The sequence below is a fragment of the Alligator sinensis genome, unplaced genomic scaffold (genome assembly GCF_000455745.1).
Source record: "Alligator sinensis unplaced genomic scaffold, ASM45574v1 scaffold85_1, whole genome shotgun sequence".
Classification (NCBI taxonomy): domain Eukaryota; kingdom Metazoa; phylum Chordata; order Crocodylia; family Alligatoridae; genus Alligator; species Alligator sinensis.
This window is the reverse complement of record NW_005841891.1, coordinates 3,038,703-3,058,190: the sequence shown is the minus strand read 5'-3', so window position 1 is coordinate 3,058,190 and position 19,488 is coordinate 3,038,703. Positions and strand designations below refer to the sequence as shown.

The 19,488-nt window shown below is 44.0% G+C and overlaps 1 long non-coding RNA gene across 5 annotated transcripts in view; it reads right to left on the bottom strand.

The window, feature by feature from the left end:
- Positions 1 to 19,488, bottom strand: part of LOC102388827 — a 74,596-nt gene that overhangs the window by 19,839 nt on the left and 35,269 nt on the right. Inside the window, exon 4 of one of the 5 annotated variants that reach the window (XR_323161.3) lies at positions 12,396 to 12,497. The exons of the other annotated variants lie outside the window; for them this stretch is intronic. This is a non-coding gene — a long non-coding RNA (uncharacterized LOC102388827). The remainder of the gene's footprint in view (positions 1 to 12,395; positions 12,498 to 19,488) is intronic. 5 annotated transcript variants of the gene reach the window in all.

Sequence of the window (19,488 nt, the reverse complement as noted above, 5' to 3'; positions counted from 1 at the left end):
CTGTGTCCCTTCCACTTGGAGAGTCACTACATCCCAACCCATCTCCTGATCTCTCGTGTGCCTATTCATTCCCTTCTCCAGGTCTTACCCCTCACAGCACAAACATGCTTTAGTCTCTCCAAGTTAAGTAACCCATCCTTGGTCCCAGTTGCTTTGCCAACTACCAACCTATCATTTACTTTCTCTTCTTCATCCTTTAAGCTCATTAGTACATGGTCTACACTATTGTTTGAAGAACAGCTCCGAGTTTTACCAGACTACAAAAACATTTGAGATTTCAAAGTTTCTTCCTGTTCCACTTAAGGAGGAAACCATGCCCTTTAACATTTTTCATGAAGAATGAGACAAAGACCACCCCAAAATAAATTTGGCCTGGATTGTGAGAGAGAAGCAATCAAACAAACGAGTTATTGGTTATTTTTGAGTAGGCGGGTCCCCCTGACATATGGGCACCGCAGAACTTCTAGCCTTGATTGGAAAAACCTTCCAGGTAAAAATGTCATTGAAGGTCAAAAACACAGTATTACATCTTCTTCCTCTGACTTGTCAGAGCTGTTTTCAGAGTTGACATTTCTTCTTAAATCTTGTCCCTTCCCTGGTTTCTATGACTCCATTCTCTTAGTTCTCCTTTTATCTCTAAATTGCTCTGATATGGCCTTCAAAGAATCCTCCTCGTGCCCCCTTCAATTTTAGTTGGAATTCCACAAAGCTCACTCCTTGGTCCCCTTCTCTTCTCACTATATATATTTTGTATCAAGGCCAACTCATGCGAAAACACAAAGTCAATTGCCATTGCTATGCTTGTGACCCACAGAGCTACCCCTCTGCTCTAGATGCGTCTCCTATCCAAAGTAACATCAAAACCCATCTCTGTGATATCTCCCCTGGGATGTCCAGCCATAGGCTCAAGCTCAACATGAACAAAAGCATTTTTTATCCTTTTCCCCACAACAGACTCTCTCTAACTGCTTTATTAATTCCTTTGGATGCCCCTATAGACAGTCACTCGGGCAAGTACCGTCGGTGCCATCTTTGATTTGTATTTCTTTCTAAAACTTTATAAACAGACTATGTATAAATCTTGCCAGTTCTTATCACATGGCACATAATCCACTCAGCTAAAATTCATAGATCACAGCTCATTTACTGAAATGACCTTTCCTCTGCATTTAACAAATGCAACACTGACCAGTACACACCTACTCTGAATGCTGTTTCAAAGATCATTTAGCTAGATTAGCAACATGTCACCCTTCTCTTTGAATCCTTCCATTGGCTCCCCTCTCACAGCTGGCTTAACGCCACTTAAGTCCAGAAGCAAAAAGTTCAAGCATACACACAGCTGCTGGAATCTTTTAATTGATTATAGCACATTTGGGAATGACAAGCATAATTTAGCCACCATAACAGGGAGAAATCCACACAGGTGTTGTAATTCATGATGGCTGCCACTGTTCCTACTAGTGTTTTCAACTGACTAACATAACAATGTTGCCAACTCTTATAATTTTAATCACAAATTTCAAGATTTTTACTGGGGTTTTTTTAAGCCCCAAGTGCTGGAAACATGATATTGCAGAAGAACAAGCATGTTCCTGGTCATTTCAGCTGCAGTGAAAAGCTTTTTTAAAAATGAAGCAAATACAGGCTCAGAAAACAGAAGAAAAATAAGAATAGGCTCAATTAGTCTTATAATTTTTACCTAATTTCATGATTTTGGGGGGGCCAGATTCTACTTTTGAATGTTAGGGGTTGGGAGTACTGAAATAAGATCACATGACTGAGTGAAACTGAAGAAAAACTTTGCAATGCATATAATAAAACTTCAAGTAACAGAATTTTTAAGTTAAAGGAAGTAGTTCAAGTTTGTTCTCTTTTTCTAACATACACCGCTGGCTAGAATTAAGTAAGAATGCTTCATCATGGGACTTTAGGAAAAAAACCAGTCAAATTCAATTTGAAAGCAGCACCCCTTGTTGAAACAGGAGGAAAAATATTCATAGCTTTACTACTTTTTGCTATACATTTTAGGGCCAGATCCTCATTTGACATGACTCCACTGAAGTCTGTTGTGCTGCAGTGATGTTTCACCGGCTGAAAATCTGATTTATGGTGTCTGCAATAAAAAGCACTTGTATCACAGTGTCCCGATTATACCTGCCAATAAGCTACTTAAATGGCTACTGACAACTTCCAGTGCAAAACTGCAGCTGACAATGCCGTGTGCTTGAAATTTCCAGTCAAAAAATAGAAGACCAATTTTTGCACTGTATCCTCCACTTAACAGTTCTTCGTTAGGACTAATACATCCATTCAAAGATTTTCTTTCTGGAAATATAGGGGTTGGCATGAATTAGTACAAAGTTCAAATGTTGTCTACATTTGCCAAATCAATCTACCTACTAAAATTTTCGCTAAATTCATGTTAAATAACTAGAAGGCATGACATTTCTCCAGCGCTTTTCTTGGAACTCAAAGAACTCTATGAATATTCATTAAGAGCCAAGCCTAAAATCTATTCATTTCAAGTGATATTTTTAGTCTTTTAAATGTAAAATACCTTGTCCAAAGTCTTCAAGTTAGAAGCAGAAATAGTATTCAGGTACGTCAGTTCGCAGCCTTCTGTTCTCTCCCCAGCACCACACTACTCCAACATTTTTTTTTCTGGCAGTATATTTTTTTCCCCCTAAATTAGTTTGCCCATGCGCAAAGGGAAAAAATTCTCACTTCATAGCAAATAAAATGAAACATGATTCTGGAGCAGAAAGTCAGGCAAATTTTCTACTGCGTTAGAAAGCAGCACAGTTGTATTCAAGGTTGTTAATAAGTGATTCTATTTAAATATGCAGGCAGGCTTCTTTAGTATGCAAGCTCCTAGGACCAGTTTTACCGAGATGGCACACGGCATTTCTAATCCTTTTAGATTATTTTTTGTAGCAGTCATTAAAGTAAAGTAGAGATTGAGGGGTTTTTTAAAACATTCAGATTAAGAAGCAAGCCAACTGTCTGTGTAAGAGCCTTAGCAAATAAACTGAGATATTCTCAAATATTAAAAGTGTGCTGCCAAAGAAAATGAACATGGTTTCTAAAGCTGCTTTCTGAAACTGTTGTTAGAGATAGCAGGATAAGCTGTTGTAATCCTGATTCTGGAAGCATGGATACCACAGCTTTCAAACTGCTGTAGGCAGTAACCAGGAGACCTTTTTTCCCCGCTCTTCCCGAAGCCTTAAACCTGTTTCCGGCTCAGTGAAGTGGGAAATACAAACAGTGATCCCATAGCCAGTTTCTGCCACCAAGCAGATGGCAACTGCTGGAAGCCAGTAACACACATCCTGGTCATTGCAACTTTATTGGGAGCGCCCACCAATGTGAATAAATGTCTTCAGACGGACTAATTAAAAGGGCTCTTTTCATTAGTTGTGACCATCTGTTAGGCCACAGACCTGGTAGAATTTCACACTGGTGGAGGTGACTAGGTGGGAGTAAACACAAAGTATCATAAAGACTGCAAAACTATTGTGGCTCCAATAACAGACTAATTGGGTTCTCTGCAATGCAATCCTTAGATTTGCATTTGTCCAAAAAAAAAACCCATCCTCAGACCTTCCAAACAGACCTAAATTATTTACATGGGCAGGTACACTCCAAAGCCCTATGGCTTACCAGCAAAGCCAATCTTCGCTGCTAGCCCAAGTACCAAATGTTTCTTAGTTTCTCTCAAACTGCTTTGCCCCACCATGGTTGTCCTTGTGTTTCCAAATTTTAAAGTCTTCTCCAGCAATTCCAGGCAGGCAGGAAGATAGAGACGGACAGCCAGAATTCACATTTGCTATCATCTCGAAATGACAGAAGATCAGCTTGTAAAAGATCAGAAAGAGAAAGCACCACCAAACACTTGGACAAACACAAAAACATTTGGACACTAAGGCTAAGTACAGATAGTCAAAAAGTCTGAGACAAAATCTATTCAATCTTTGCAGGTTAGTCTTACTTGCATAGACTGAACTGATAAGCAAGTGAACAGACATTCACTTTTGATTCTGGAAATGAAGCCGCATGCCTTCAGTGGCTCAGGCCAGAAACCAGGGGAGCACTAGAGCAAGCCTCCCTGCTCAGCTGGAGCAGACAGCTTGGGCCGAGGCTAGCACCCCACCCTGTGATGGGGGGCAGGGGTTGTGAGGAAGGTGTGAAGTATCCTGGTATGCCAGGGGACTGAGTTGACTTGAATCTGGAGGGCATCTGAGCCAGAAGTTCAATAAACCAATTTAATCTAAATCAATTTAGTCTGATACTACATCCATCCAGGCTTATCTTAAACTGGTTTCAGCCATTTTGAAAGCAGTTTATGCACACTGAATTTCTGTTGCGATACAGATTTGAGCCAGTTACCAATCTCTTATACTAGTCTGTGTAATTTCTGTCCTAGCCTAAGAGACTGGGCAGCAATATCCCTTCAAGTTGCCATGTATATTGCAAGGTCGTTTCTATTAACTCCCTGCACAGTATAAAGCACTACACATTCTATTCTTCTGTCTTAGTTTGAAGTCATGTATTTATTGACAGGCAAAATACAGCGAGTCATATTTTCAGTTCAACTTTCATTCAGGGGAAGCCATTTCAGCAAACTCAGCAATTTGCCTCTACAGCTTCACTCTCTTAATTGTGCTTTTAATTAAGAGTGTGTGTTCAGCCCATCTCCAATTTGCAACACCCCTTTTTTTGTGCATGTTTGCAAAAGTGAGTGCCTCAGTTCTCGCAGGATGATACCCAAACTGCTTCATGTGGGGAAAACCAGAGTGGGTTTTCTCCAGTGGCTAGACTACAGAAAAGGCTTTTAAGTTATCTCATAGTTCTATTGCCTTAGGATTACACTGACTACATATACAACAAAACAGACCCCACAGAGCCAGCAAGCTGGCTGAGCGCACACAATAGTGAACAGAATATGTGCGTTTTTTCCACGACTACAGCTTAGAGGCACTTAGATCCAAAAGCCTTGATTTCAGACTTTGAACATTATGTACCTACTTGTATGTGTACCTACAGTACATCACCCCTGTTTTGGGGCAGATGATCCCACTATTTGCAGTACTGACCTAGAATTGGCAGGAATATCAAGCCTCATCTTCCCCATCTAGAAGATTCTTCTGTACATGAGAGAATAGGAGTGCAAGCCTTCTACATCTCCATCTGAAAGCAGAGGTTGGTTGAATCCTTCCCAAAGAGACTTTCTTTTTGTCCATAATTGCTAAATGGGTGTTAAAGGCCAAGATTTTCAAAAATGGGCACTTAAAGCTAGGCTCTACTACAAGTCCTCTACTAAAGGCCCAGGCAAGCTGCCTGATGCAAAACTTCTATTGAGCACCCAACAACCTCCTCTTGAAGCCACTGGGATCTACCGAGGGTTCAACAGTTTTGAAAAATAAGCTAGTTATGTAGTTGCCTACAAATATGGATGGAGAGAGCCCTACTTTGGGCACCCATTCCCTGAAAACGCTGCCTCAAATGTTTTAGACAATTTGGCAAGGCTTCCCTACCAACATCACTTCCTTGATACAGTGGCATCTACCCGGCTATTACTAGTTAGCGTTTGCATTAGGGCATGCTCTAGGAGTCCCAGTCCTGGAGGTGGACTCCACTGGGCCGAGTGCTTGCTGTCCCACCACAGACCAAAACAAAGGGCTTCACCTTTAAAGAGCTTATAATCTCACTAATAGAGCTGTTAGGTCTCCAGTCAATCAGTCAGACAATTTCCATAAAAGAGGAGGGAGTTCTAGTGTTAACAAAGAGGCCTGGAAGAAAACAGACAAATAAACATTTTCATGAAAATTTCCAAGTATTTATACATAAAAACAGGTCACAAACCATATATATTGTTCCTTTGCTCTGCAGAGTTAAACCAAGAGACACTCAGGAAAATGGCTGGCCAATGCACTAACAAAGAGCTTTATACATAGCAAAGAGTCCAATATGTTCCTATTTAGAGTATTTTGTGACCCTTAGACAATTACCGTTTTGGTTTTTTTTTATTATTTCCTCATTTTATAGCTCTTCCCTTTCAGGCAAGCCAGCAGCCAACATTTCATCTCTGCTAGCCAAGGGAACAGCCAAATGACTGCTCTCACAGCCAATATCAGGAACTGAAGCATCAGCAGCTAATATGAGTTTTGAATGCCCAGGACAGCAGCTGATTTCCTTGTTTTGGAAAATTAGATTTGGGTTTGAGGAGCAGGAAGATGCTCTCTATTGACTTTTATTCATTTTGGAATCAGATTTGAAATTTTTGGACCAGATGAGGTGATGTAAATCAGCATGACCATTGGAGCCCCATCAGTTACACCAACCCAGGTTCTGACTGCATTTTAAAAATACCTTCTCTTAATTTGGTATAAAAAGTGAGGATTTAAACCTGAACCGAGCAAAACCAATCATGCAATTTCCAAGGCAAATAAAGGCAAAAATCCTACATTTGTAAAGGCGAAAATCCTCTCATCTAAAACAATACATTCCTACAAAACAGGTAACTCTTTAGTTAGATTTTATAGTTGTTCGAGCAGGAGTCCTATAAGGCATAACCAAATACATCTTTGTTTATGTATTAAGTTAATCAAGTTACCTGCTGTGAAGTTTACAGAACTATCCAGTGGATGATTTTCTAAAGCCTAAGGAGCAAAATAAATTTATAATCACACATTTACACAGAGCATTGCATCCTTTAAAAAAGCCTTGATGGGTACATCTGTACCCCTTCTGCAGTGCTTTGAGAAGCACAACTAAGTAGCACACCCCCCTTACTCAGGCACCAAACCCAGAAATAAGGTGATGAAGCTGCTGCAGGGGTCTCTAGCATGCTAATGACAAAGATCTTGAGATCTGCTGCAAGGGATGCTCTCAGGATCACACAATGAAAAGGCTGGGATCAGAACTCAGGAGCTCGTGTACACATCACAAGAACTGGCTGTTTTTGTGGTTTAACTGTGCCACCCTGTACACACAAAGGGTTTTTTATTTAAATGAGTTTGTTACATTGCACACTAAGTGCAGTTTAGTTTGCAAATAGCTATTTGCAACATTGCATCATTTTGACAGCTCCCCCACCGCAGGAGAGGCAGGCAGAAGGTAAAAGTGGCCAGGAACTTGATCTTTTTTTTCCCCCGCCAGAGCCTGCCCACGTCTCCCGTGGCCAGGGAGCAAACTGCCAACAGGCCGAGCAGCCCCAAGTTGCAGGAGCCCCTGTCCTTCCTTCTGCGGCAGTGGCACCCCCTGCCCCAGCCCGGGGGGGGGGCTGCCAATAGGTGGGTGCTGCCCCAGCTCAGGCTCGGGGAACAGTTAGATTAAGCCAGGTGCTTCCTGCGAGCTGGGGCAGCACCTGCGCAGCTAGCACCCTGTCTGGTCAGCCCCAGGGGGCACCACCACTGCAGAGGGGAGAACTGGGTGTCCCCCCCCCCCGGCTCACCGGCAGCTCGCCTCCCAGCCATGGGAGACATGGGCAGGCTCCACGGGGAAAGAAAAAAAAGATCAGGCTCCTCACAGTGACAGTGACTGAACTCCCTAAATTGAAATGGTGGGTTTTTAATCGTTGCAATTAAAAACCCACCATTTCAATTTAAGCGACTACACCCCCATCACATGTAGAAGTTCCCCAGGTCTCTCTACTTGATGAACTAGTCCATTCCTGTGATTTACCAGTGCCTAGCCCTTAGGTCCTTGTAAGATTTTGGTGAGGAAAGAGCGTCTTTACAGTCTCTACAAGAGAAAGCCACAATGGCATTAGAGTTTATATTTAAAATATATGACATGCTCCAGAGAGTTCCTCCACCACAGCTTGCAAAGCTAAACTTGACATTCACAAGCAGCAGCAACACTGGGCAGTCTCAATTTAAAAGTAACAAATCTTTTGAAGGTCACTTAACATGGACATGCCGTCTGCCCCCCCCCCCCTTCCCCTGACTGAATTCAAAAGACGGAGCTGTCAAAAAAGATGAAGAGAAGCCAATCGGGCTTCAGACCCCTCTGGTCAGGGGCTCAGGAAAGGAGAACTGAACACCTCAGGATTCAGGAAAAAATCTCAACAAGATCCTGCCCCAGCTCTGAAAGAACTAACACCCAATTACAGTGTCACCGTAGCCCCAGGCGTTAGCACAAAGCAGACACCCTGAAGAGGTTTTTCTGGATGCTTCTCCAGTGCACCTCCAAGTTTTCCAATAATTTTGCAGGAAAATGGACTTTTAATAATCTCCATGACAATGAAAAGCTTCTTGGACATAGCAGCACCCAGTGAAATCCCATGCAGCCAACTGCATTCTGCAATCCCAGCCCAGGATGACTGCAAACAAAAGTCTGCTCATCATGGTTTAAAAACAAATACATACATAAATAAATAAATCAAACAGAGCTGATATTGGAGGTCTGGAGTATTTACCTTTGGCATATCCCTAAGGAGTTATATTTATTTTAAAAATCTGATTTTAGGATCAAATAAAGAACTATGGATGTATTTCCCCTTTTGTTTGGATAGGCATAAATCAGAAGTAACCACTAAAGTCAATAAAGTTGCATCAGTATAAGAATCACCATGAGTAAAAGAAAATAAGTCTCTAGGTTTTGAATCATGGCTTTCCTGGCCTTATTCTTATTCCACTAGGAACACAAATCCCCCAGTCTGAATGGCTACAATATACATTAAAAACACTCTACAAATCACTGGCATCACATTTTATCTGGTGTGCTTCTAATGACTCTGGGTTTTTCCTCCCATTTACATTTCATTCTGGGTTCAATCAGGGAGCAGACCTGTTCCTTCATTCATAACCATCACTGGGAATTCAAACACAGTACAGGGCAACTGCATCCCTAGAGACTGAACATGCCACCTCTATGACATTTGAAACCTCTTTTGGCCTGAAGATCAAGTAGTGCAAATCCATTTTTGAATTTGCAAATCTCGAGTCCAGGGAGTAATGCTGAGCCTCAGGCACTATTAAGGTAGTGACTGTGGTTCACTTGAAAATATCATAAATGTGCACATAAAAGCTTTAAAAAATGCGTATACCATAAGTGAATAACGTACAGCACTGAATTCTAGGGAGAGAAGAAAAGTTTAAAACAGAGGTTGCATTGGCATGGGGAATGCTGCTTATAGCAAACCATCATGTGCATAAAAGCATTGCAGACTTGGGCTTTCATGCCTCTGCTAAGGTCTGGAGTGAAGACAAGAGCAAGGGAAAGAGAATGATTCCCGTCCTGGCTAATGCATTCTCTAATAGCAGCCTGAAACGACCACCAGTGACGAAAGTACAACACAATGAGTAAAACCACTCGGCTAAACATGCCATTACAATACATGCACAGTTGTTTTATACACAGACCAGTGGAAGGTTGGTACTCATCACCTAACAACATATGATTAGGCTCACTTCAAAAGTGAAGACAGCCAGGTGATGCAAGGGTTCATGCAAACCAGGCATATGATAAAAAGCTATACGCATGTAAAAACTGGACCAACTTTGCCCTCCTCCAGATGACGTGCTTGAGTAAATGCAGAGTGATATTTTCCCTTGCCACATGTTATGAGATAAAAAGAGGTTATAAAATCTTCCATTTCTTGATTACATGCGACCATAAATGCCAGCCTGTTTTAATTAAAAGGACGGAGCATCAGCATTTAACAAGGTTTATAGGGGCTGCTTAGAAGAGAACGTGTCTTTACCCATCTGTAATATGCTGGATTGTTATAACAACGTACAGCTCGCCACACCACATGTAAAGTGTACATTGCTCAGCAGCGCTGTCTGAGGGCTTCCCAAGCCATTTACAAATTCCTCCCAAATTAAAGTAATGGGCAAGATCTGCAGTGCGCATCTCGGTTACCTAGATACATACTGGTTTTGCTCCATTTATGTGCATGGTGCCATCTTCATTGCCTCTGAGCAATTTTGGCTAAAAAGGATGATTCCTCCAAAGTATAATAGAAGGTTGCCCAGCAAACCAGCTCTAAGCATTTTTAATGTGTCATATACCATCAGTGGTCATGACTCCAAATGTTAGTGGTCCTCATTGAGGTCACTTCCATTATATACTCATCTTTTCAAGGCTCTACTTCATTCATTCAAAATCTGCCTCAAGCTCAAATTTCACACACTACTTTTTTGTGTGTGTGTGATTTAGAGTTTGGAAGCCTCACCAAAGGCATTCAGGAACGTCTGACAGCCAAAAAGGGGGTGCACATCCAGTGGAAGGAGGGGGCTATCACCAAAGAGGATTATACCTCCACAACAAGAGTCTGTGGGGAGGCTGTTAGGAAGGCTAAGGCGGAGAAGGAACTAGGGCTAGCAACAAGGATCAAGGACAACAAAAAGTCCATTTTTAAATACATAGGAAGTAAAAAGGCAGCACCAGGCAACGTGGGGTCCCTGCAAGATATGCTTGGCAATCTGGTGATTGCACCAGATGAAAAAGCAGACCTTTTTAACAAATTCTTTGCCTCCATTTTTTTGAGCAGGAACCAGGACTTCTCCCCCACTGGGATTCAGGACGGACTCAGGAGTGACCCTGTCAGGCCTAAGGTCAGGGAGGACCAAGTTAGGAAACTTCTGGAAGGGGTGGAAGTGTTCAAATCAGCAGATCCAGATGCTCTCCACCCTAGGGTACTGAGGGAATTGGCAGGGGTCATCGTGGGGCCCCTGGCATGGCTTTATGAGCACTCGTGGTGCTCTGGTGTGGTGTCAGAAGATTGGAAGAAGGCCAATGTGGTCCCTATCTTCAAAAAAAGGGAGGAAGGAGGGCCTATAGTTGCCTAGGTCCGGAAGTGTTCAAATCAGCAGATCCAGATGCTCTCCACCCTAGGGTACTGAGGGAATTGGCAGGGGTCATCGTGGGGCCCCTGGCATGGCTTTATGAGCACTCGTGGTGCTCTGGTGTGGTGTCAGAAGATTGGAAGAAGGCCAATGTGGTCCCTATCTTCAAAAAAAGGGAGGAAGGAGGGCCTATAGTTGCCTAGGTCCGTTAGTCTTACTTCAGTCCTGAGGAAGCTCTTTGAAAAAACTATCCAGAAGCACATCTGGGAGGGACCAGCAGTGGGGAGGAAGCTCAAGGGCAACCAACATGGGTTCATTAAGGGCAGGTCCTGTCAGACCAACCTGGTTGCCTTCTATGATCAGGTCACAAAATCATTGAACACAGGTGTCGCAGTGGACATCGTCTTTCTGGACTTCAGGAAGGGCTTCGACACTGTCTCCAACCCCATTCTCATTGAAAAGCTAGGTGACTGTGGCATTGATGCCTACACAGTCAGATGGGTCACAATTGGATAGGGGGTCTCACCCAGAGAGTGGTGGTGGACGGGTCATTTTCAACCTGGAGCGATGTGGGCAGTGGAGCCCCCCAGGGCTCAGTCCTCGGGCCCACACTGTTCAATATCTTCATCAGCGACATGGACGAGGAGGTGAAAAGCAGCCTGTTCAAATTCACTGACAACACCAAGATTTAGGGTGAGGTGGGCACGCTAGAAGAGAGGGCCAGGATACAACTGGACCTGGACAGGTTACAGGGGTGGGCAAATGTGAACAGGATGGGATTCAATACAGACAAGTGCAGAGTACTACTCTTGGGCAGGAAGAACCAGCAGCAAAGCTATAGGCTGGGGAACTCCCTTCTTGAAAACACAGAGGCAGAGAGAGATCTTGGAGTCATTACTGATTCTAAAATGAGCATGGGCCACCAATGTGAGGACGCAGTCAGGAAGGCCAACCGCACCTTGTCATGCATCCACAGATGCATCATTAGCAGATCCAAGGAGGTGATCCTCCTCCTCTATGTGACACTGGCCAGGCTGCCGTTGAAGTACTGCGTCCAGAGCTGGGCACCACACTTCAGGAGGGATGGGGACAGACAGCATTGAGAGGGTCCAGAGGAGAGCCACTCGCATGATCCAGGGACAGCAGGGCAAACCCTACAGGGAGAAGCTATGGGACCTGAACCTGTTCAGCCTTCACAAGAGAAGGCTGAGAGGGGATTTAATGGCCATCTATAAACTTACCAGGGGGGACCAGAGGGGAATGGGTGAGACCCTGTTTCCCTGAGCACCTCCTGGAGTAACAAGGAATAGCAGCTGATTGAGAGTAGGTTCAGGCTAGACATCAGGAGGCGTTACTTCACAGTCAGGGTGGCTAGGATCTGGAACCAGCTTCCAAGGGTAGTGGGGCTGGTTCCTACCTTAGGGGTCTTTAAAAGGAGGCTTGACTACTACCTAGCTGGGGTCATATCAGCTTAACTTAGTGGGGGTCATATTAGCCCAGTATTCATTAGCCCAGGGCAGGGGGTTGGACTTGATGATCTGCTCAGGTTCCCTCCGACCCTACATCTATGGATCGATGAAGGAGTAAAAGATACCAAACCTTTTTATGGTGCAATGTTGTTGTGCTTCTGCTCTTCAGAACTGGCTTTAATTTAAGCAATGGGATTTGGAGTTGCACTCCATGACAGCTCTAGGTATTATTCTAGATATTTGGGAAAAAAAGGGGAAAAAAAAGTCAAAACAAGGAAAAAATTGAAACCCCCAAATTAGCCAATAGACATAGATCAGCATCCCAACCACTATCAGAAACTGACAGACTTACTTATGATCTTGTAACATTTTGGAGCTGGCAGGAGTCAAGCTCCCAAAAATCATGGGATTAAAAAAAAAAAAAAAAAAAAAAACAACACACAACAATATAAGTTTAGTGCTCTCTGGTTTATATTGTTTATGGTGTCCCCAAGGTACACCTCTTCATTCTAACTTTCTTCATTTTCAAACTTTCTGCCAAAAATAAAACCTTTTCATTTACAAGCAAACAGCTGAGATAATCAACTATTCTCAACTCCACTATTCAACGTCAGTCACTTACTAAAATCTCATTTAACAGAATCAGGTGCTTATTAGCACCAAAATCTTAACCTGCCCTATGTGTACAAACTTTTTCCCCCACTAGAATGAAGCCTGCACACAAGCGTGTTTACTGCACAGCTAGCAACTGCTGAGCACACGTGATCACCTCATTCGCATTTTTACTTTGCTCTCTACTTTTGTAACAACTGGCAATCCTATGCTGCATCAAAGTGCTCTGACCAGTGCAACTCTAATAAGGAGCGAACATGGTTTCATAGGATTCACCGACAGCTCCACTGAAGTTAACAGAATCACATGGTTTGCAGATATGTCCCGTGTTGTCAGTCCTTCATCCTAGACTCAAAGATCCTTTTCAGCAGGCTTCTATATTAACACAGTAATTATAGCCTAATGCTTTGAATCCAAGACTAAGCATCACAAACTTGATTTGGTTCCTTAACTGTCACTTGTTTTGAATGAAATACACTCCTATGCAGAGGACCAGAATGGAAGGGAGGGGCCATCACCAGGGAAGACTATACCTCGGTTGCTCGGGGCTGCAGGGGGGAGGTCAGGAAGGCAAAGGCAGAGATGGATCTGGGACTAGCTACCCAGATTAAAGACAACAAGAAGTCCTTTTTTAAATACATAGGGGGCAAAAAGAAGGTACCCAGTAATGTGAGGCCTCTGCAAGACACGCTAGGAAATATGGTTGTCGCACCAGACGACAAGGCTAACCTATTTAATAATTTCTTTGCCTCCATTTCCCTCAACAGGGACCAGATCAGCCCGTCCGCTGGGACCCACTCAGGCCCCGGGGGAGGCGCACCCAGGCCTAGGGTCAGTGAGGATCTAGTAAGGGAACTTCTGGAGGGACTGGACGTATTTAAATCAGCAGGTCCTGACAACCTCCACCCTAGACTGCTGAGGGAATTAGCAGAGGTCATTGCGGGACCCCTGGCACAGCATTACAAGCACTCGTGGTGATCTGGTGTGGTGCCAGAGGACTGGAAAAGGGCCAATGTGGTTCCCATTTTCAAAAAAGGGAGGAAGGAGGACCCAGGGAACTATAGGCCAGTTAGTCTTACCTCGGTCCTGGGTAAGCTTTTTGAAAGAATTATCCTGGCGCATGTCTGCGAGGGGCCAGCAGGGGAGTTTATGCTCAGGGGCAATCAAAACGGGTTCATTAGAGGCAGGTCCTGTCAGACCAACCTGGTGGCCTTCTACGGCCAGGTCACAAAATCCTTAGACTCAGGGGTAGCAGTGGACGTAGTCTTTCTGGACTTTAGGAAGGCCTTCGACACTGTCTCTCACCCCATTCTCATTAAAAAACTAGGGGACTGTGGCATCGACACCTACACAGTCAAATGGGTTGCTAACTGGCTGGAGGGCTGCACCCAGAGAGCGGTCGTGGACAGGTCATTTTCGACCTGGAGGGATGTGGGCAGTGGGGTCCCCCAGGGCTCGGTCCTCGGACCCGCGCTGTTCAACATCTTCATCAGTGACTTGGACGTGGGGGTAAAAAGCACCCTATTCAAATTTGCTGATGACACTAAGATGTGGGGGGATGTGGGCACGCTAGAAGGGAGGAATAGGCTGCAATTGGACCTAGACAGGTTACAGGGGTGGGCGGATGAGAACAGGATGGGTTTCAACACTGACAAGTGCAAGGTGCTGCACCTGGGGAGGAAGAACCAGCAGCATACCTACAGGCTGGGGAACTCCCTTCCTGTCAGTGCAGAGACAGAAAAGGATCTTGGAGTCATTAGTGACGCCAAAATGAACATGGGCCGACAGCATGGGGACGCGGTCAGGAAGCCCAACTGTACCTTGTCATGCATCCGCAGATGCATCTCAAGCGGGTCGAAGGAGGTGATCCTCCCCCTCTATGCGACACTGGTCAGGCCGCAGTTGGAGTACTGCATCCAGTTCTGGGCGCCGCACTTCAGGAGGGATGTGGACAGCACTGAGAAGGTCCAGAGGAGGGCCACCCGCATGATCGGGGGCAGCAGGGCAGGCCCTACAAGGAGAGGCTAAGACCTGAACCTGTTCAGCCTCCACAAGAGAAGGCTGGGGGGCGGGGAATCTAGTGGCCTGTTAGAAACTAGTCAAAGTAGACCAGGAGGCATTGGGGGAGTCCCTGTTCCCCCGAGCACTACCAGGAGTGACTAGAAATAATGGTCACAAGCTGGCAGAGGGTAGATTCAGACTAGATATCAGGAGGCACTACTTCACAGTCAGGGCGGCTAGGATCTGGAACCAACTTCCAAGATAAGTGGTGCTGGCTCCTACCCTGGGGGTCTTTAAGAGGAGGCTGGATGAACACCTTGCTGGGGTCGTTTGACCCCAGTGCTCTTTCCTACCATGGCAGGGGGTCAGACTTGATGATCTGTCAAGGTCTCTTCTGACTCTACCAACTATGAAACTATAAGAACAGCAGCAAGATGGCCAAAATTGTCAAACTGAACCACTAAAAATATGGGCCATTGTGGAATAAACTTGTCAATAGAATAAGTGCTGGTATTTTTCCTGACTGCTGTCAGTTTGAGGTTGCCTTATGTCCTTAGGTTTCAGGGCACAAAACATGTTTACATTTTCTAATATAACTACTGGAGCTGTTACCATTGCCCATATATTTATAAATTAAGTTATAATTTATTCCCTACCATATCCATATCTTGCCCACACATGCACACAGAATTGTGTGAAAAATTACACTATTTGCATATTGACTTGACCCTACACTTTGCTGGAAGGGAGTTCAGTAAAGCTGAGGAAAGGGAGTTTCTGATGCTGGCAGAAGGCTAAGTAGTACATGTTAAAGCAACCTAAGGACCTTCTACTCACTTGTCTTGACAACCAGGACCATTATTCCATAATGCACTCTGTTCCTGCCCATTCTTCCCTTAAATGTCCCTTCCTATTCTTGATAGGCATCATTATGCACAGAGACAGCTTCACTGACTTTACACCAGCTGTGTGCTAACTGTTCCATTGAAAGAGTCATCACCAGCAGCTCCACCAAGCTTCCTTTGGGGCCCCTTTCACCAATTGAGCAATACAAAGGAAGCTGAACATGATGGGAACTGGCCCAATATCTTCAAATTGCTACTTTCTGGGCACTGTATCCCATTCATCCTCCAAAACAAATAGCTTAGGGCCAGATTCTATAGCACCTCCTGGGCATCTACGTGGACATAGGCACCAAAGTGAGATTCTACTCCACCCTGTTCAAGTCCCTGAAAATGCATTAATGCATCTACTTTTGTACCATGCCATCATCTGACCTTTAAGACCAAGTCAGAAAAAAGCAGTGAGGAGAAGGAGGAGGAGGACTTGCCCACCTTCTGTATCAATAGAACTACTGAGACGTGAACAGAATGGAATAGGATCACACCGAGGTCCACTTATATGCATAATAGGTGGAATAGGATCTGGTGTTAATTCTAGTTGCTGTGGTAAGTAATGCACATTTCAAATAATTTGTTTTCCTGCTAACATATTTCTTTAGATAAGTCACAAGGAAGTTCACCCCAGGGAGGTGGTGGGGAGGGGGTTAATGTTAAAGCATGACTAGGCAGGAAATTCAGAGTACTTTCTGGACTACATATCATCATCATCCCTTCCTTTTTTTTTTTTTTTTTTTAAGAGAAAAATCAGGCTTGTAGTTGACATTTAAATTAATTAATGTAATTTAATTGTGACCAGCTCCTTCCTGAGTGAAACGGATAAAAAACCAAGAGTACTGCTGATCTTTCAAAGTCTTTGAACACTATCAGAAGGATGTGGCTATACCCCCACTTCAGAATAAGTTGTAGGGCCATACTGAGAGAACTAAATGGAGCTCACAGTCTTTGGCTGCCTCTGACCCTTTAATTAGAGCAGCAGGGTGGAAGTAAATAAACTCTGACTTCTTCCTTTATGACCTTCGATTTCTGACAGGAACAAGCCACTCCGGAGAAATGTTTTAATGACCAAGTTCTTTACTAGGTGGGGGTGGGTGGGGAAACATTTGATCTTCCATCACCAGTACAGTAGTCTGCCCAGGGACCAGACACTGCTTGCTTAACAGAAACCTGCTAAAATGAAGTAAGGATGAGCTATTAAAGATGAGCTTTATTTTTGCCCATTTCAGCTAAATTGGAAGCAACTCTTGTTCAGCCCAGTCATGCTCTTTAATTGTCATCTCTGCTTGCCCTCTCCAAGTTCACAGAATGTGGTGCAACTTTTTTGGGAGAGCATTGAGGGCACATATATTTGTGTTATTCATAGAGTTGGTAGGGGCCTCCAGGTCACGCAGTTCAAACCCTGCTCAGAGGCAGGATTTACTATTCCAAAAAGCACAGGTAAAGCTCTTATTTGCAATTTGTTGTCACTTTTAATAGCTCTTTCAGGCTTCCCCTGACTTCGGTAGGCACATGCTATTTGTGCCAGCCAAGGATTTGGCCCTTCACTTCAGTACCATGATTCACTAGTTGGACTCAGTCATAAGAAACACTGCAGGAGACAACACAAGTTTAGGTTACACAATACAGATGAAAAATAGTCTCCACTGACTTCATCTGAGCTACATCAATTATACTAGTGAATGTGGCCCTAATTGGATTAGGATTGTATATCCTAATGGGGGACAACCTTTTTGGCAGGTGTGCCACAAATTAGACTTCACAGCCTCCTGGAATGCCATTACAATCCCTTTCTCCTGCCTAATCCACTTTTTGCTCCCTCCCTGATCTGCTGTTCTGTTTTCTGCTCCCTGCACTATGTTCCCTTCCCGATCTGCTGCTCTCCACTCTACCTTATCTGCCACTGTGTTCCCTGCCCCTTCCCCAATCTGATTCCGCACACAAAGGCTGGTCATGCCACTTGTGGCAGCTTGCCACAGGTTGGCAAAGCCTGGTACATCCTAAGAATTGAAGCACAGCCATCAAAAAGTATGTAGGTCAGACCTCAGCTACAGTAAATCAGTATAACTCTATTGACTTCCATGATTTAGATTAGCTGATGATCTGCCCTTTTTATTCCAGATCAAGATTTACATTAGGCTTATTTTCAGCAGCATGTTTTCCTCCAAATATACATATTCTTGGATAGTTTGAACAGATGAGACAAGCCATGTCACTTTGTTCCTCCTCACTGCACCCCAGGATACACTATTGGTTTTGTATACAGAAATAAAATCCTACCCTTCTCTCCATCAACACAAGGCAATATAAAAAGCACCTGCAAAAACTTTGTGTTGCTGTTACTTGTTCCTAGACTGTGTTGAAGCTTCCTGTAAATTGTCCTTTTCGAGCCTTGTTATTGCAAATACAAGTTGCATTTTCCTCTTTTATTCCTGATGCTTTATTATTTATATTTAATCAGAAAGAGCTTTCTTATTCTACAGGCTGGTGTGAGCTGCCTGCACTGTGGGAGGGCTCTCAGCATTCAAGATACAATGCAACTCACAAAAGCTGCTTTTTTTCTCCCCCTTTAAATCCCTGTTTGGGTAGAAGAAACTTGCTTCTCCACATCTCCTCTCACTGGCTTCAGTGTAACTACACTTACTTCAGTGAGAGTATGGACTCCTGGAATAAGGGGCTCATGATGTTCAGGAAATGCAAGTCCCATCCCTGGCTCTACCACTTGCTTGCACAAGCCATTCACAGCCAGATGCCAACAAGGACTTAGGCACTTCTCACAGAACTCACATGGACTTCTGATTCAAACCAGTGACCCAAAACCTCCTGCTCAGAGGCAACCTACTCTTGGAGAGGTGTAAAATGGCTAGGTGGGTCCCTTATTAACATGATGGTTCCCAAGGCACCTTTGCCTTCCAAGGCTGACTGGATCTAAACAACCGAGTGCCTAGCTCCTGCCCCAGCCTTATGTGAATCCAGAAGCTCCGTGGAGCAATGCCGAAGTCCCACAATGGGCAGTAGACACGCTCAAAAGCTAATGGAGAGAGTGTAGCATCTTACTTCAGGATTCCTTACAAGGGGACCAGCCACCCACGTCTTAAGTACTATATCATAGAAAACAAGGGTTAGAAGGGACCTCAGGAGGTCATCTAGTCCAACTCCCTGGCTCAAAGCAGGACCAGCCCCAACTAGATCATTGCAGTCAAAGCTTTGTCTAGCTGTAGCCTTTGTCTTGGAAGCATCCAAGTTTTTCTATGGATCTAGGGATTAAAATTTATCTGCATCCCAGTACCCCCAGCCCCCCATTGGCAATAGCATTTCCTACCTCATGGGGTACCCGGAGGCTAAGCTTATTACTGTTAGAGTGACCTCTACATCAAAGGGAGAGAAAGGAGGTGGGGGGGTTGAGTCAAAAATAAAAATAAAATCCAAGCTACTCATTTTATCCTAGTATAAATTAGGAGAGTCAAGCTCCCATTATGCTAATTACTCTGACTTTAACCAGTGGATACTATTAGGTTGATATTTTTATTGTACAAAATGGTAACAGAAATTGGAGATAGTCCAAATCCTTTAATTTGCCTACAAATTAATTTTTAAGCCAGGTACATAATGGGATTTAATGTATATGGAATGTTTCAGCTCTACTTCCAGTGAGCAACAACCACTGAACTGACTTGCCAGCTGCTGCAAAACCATAACTTTACCATTTAATTA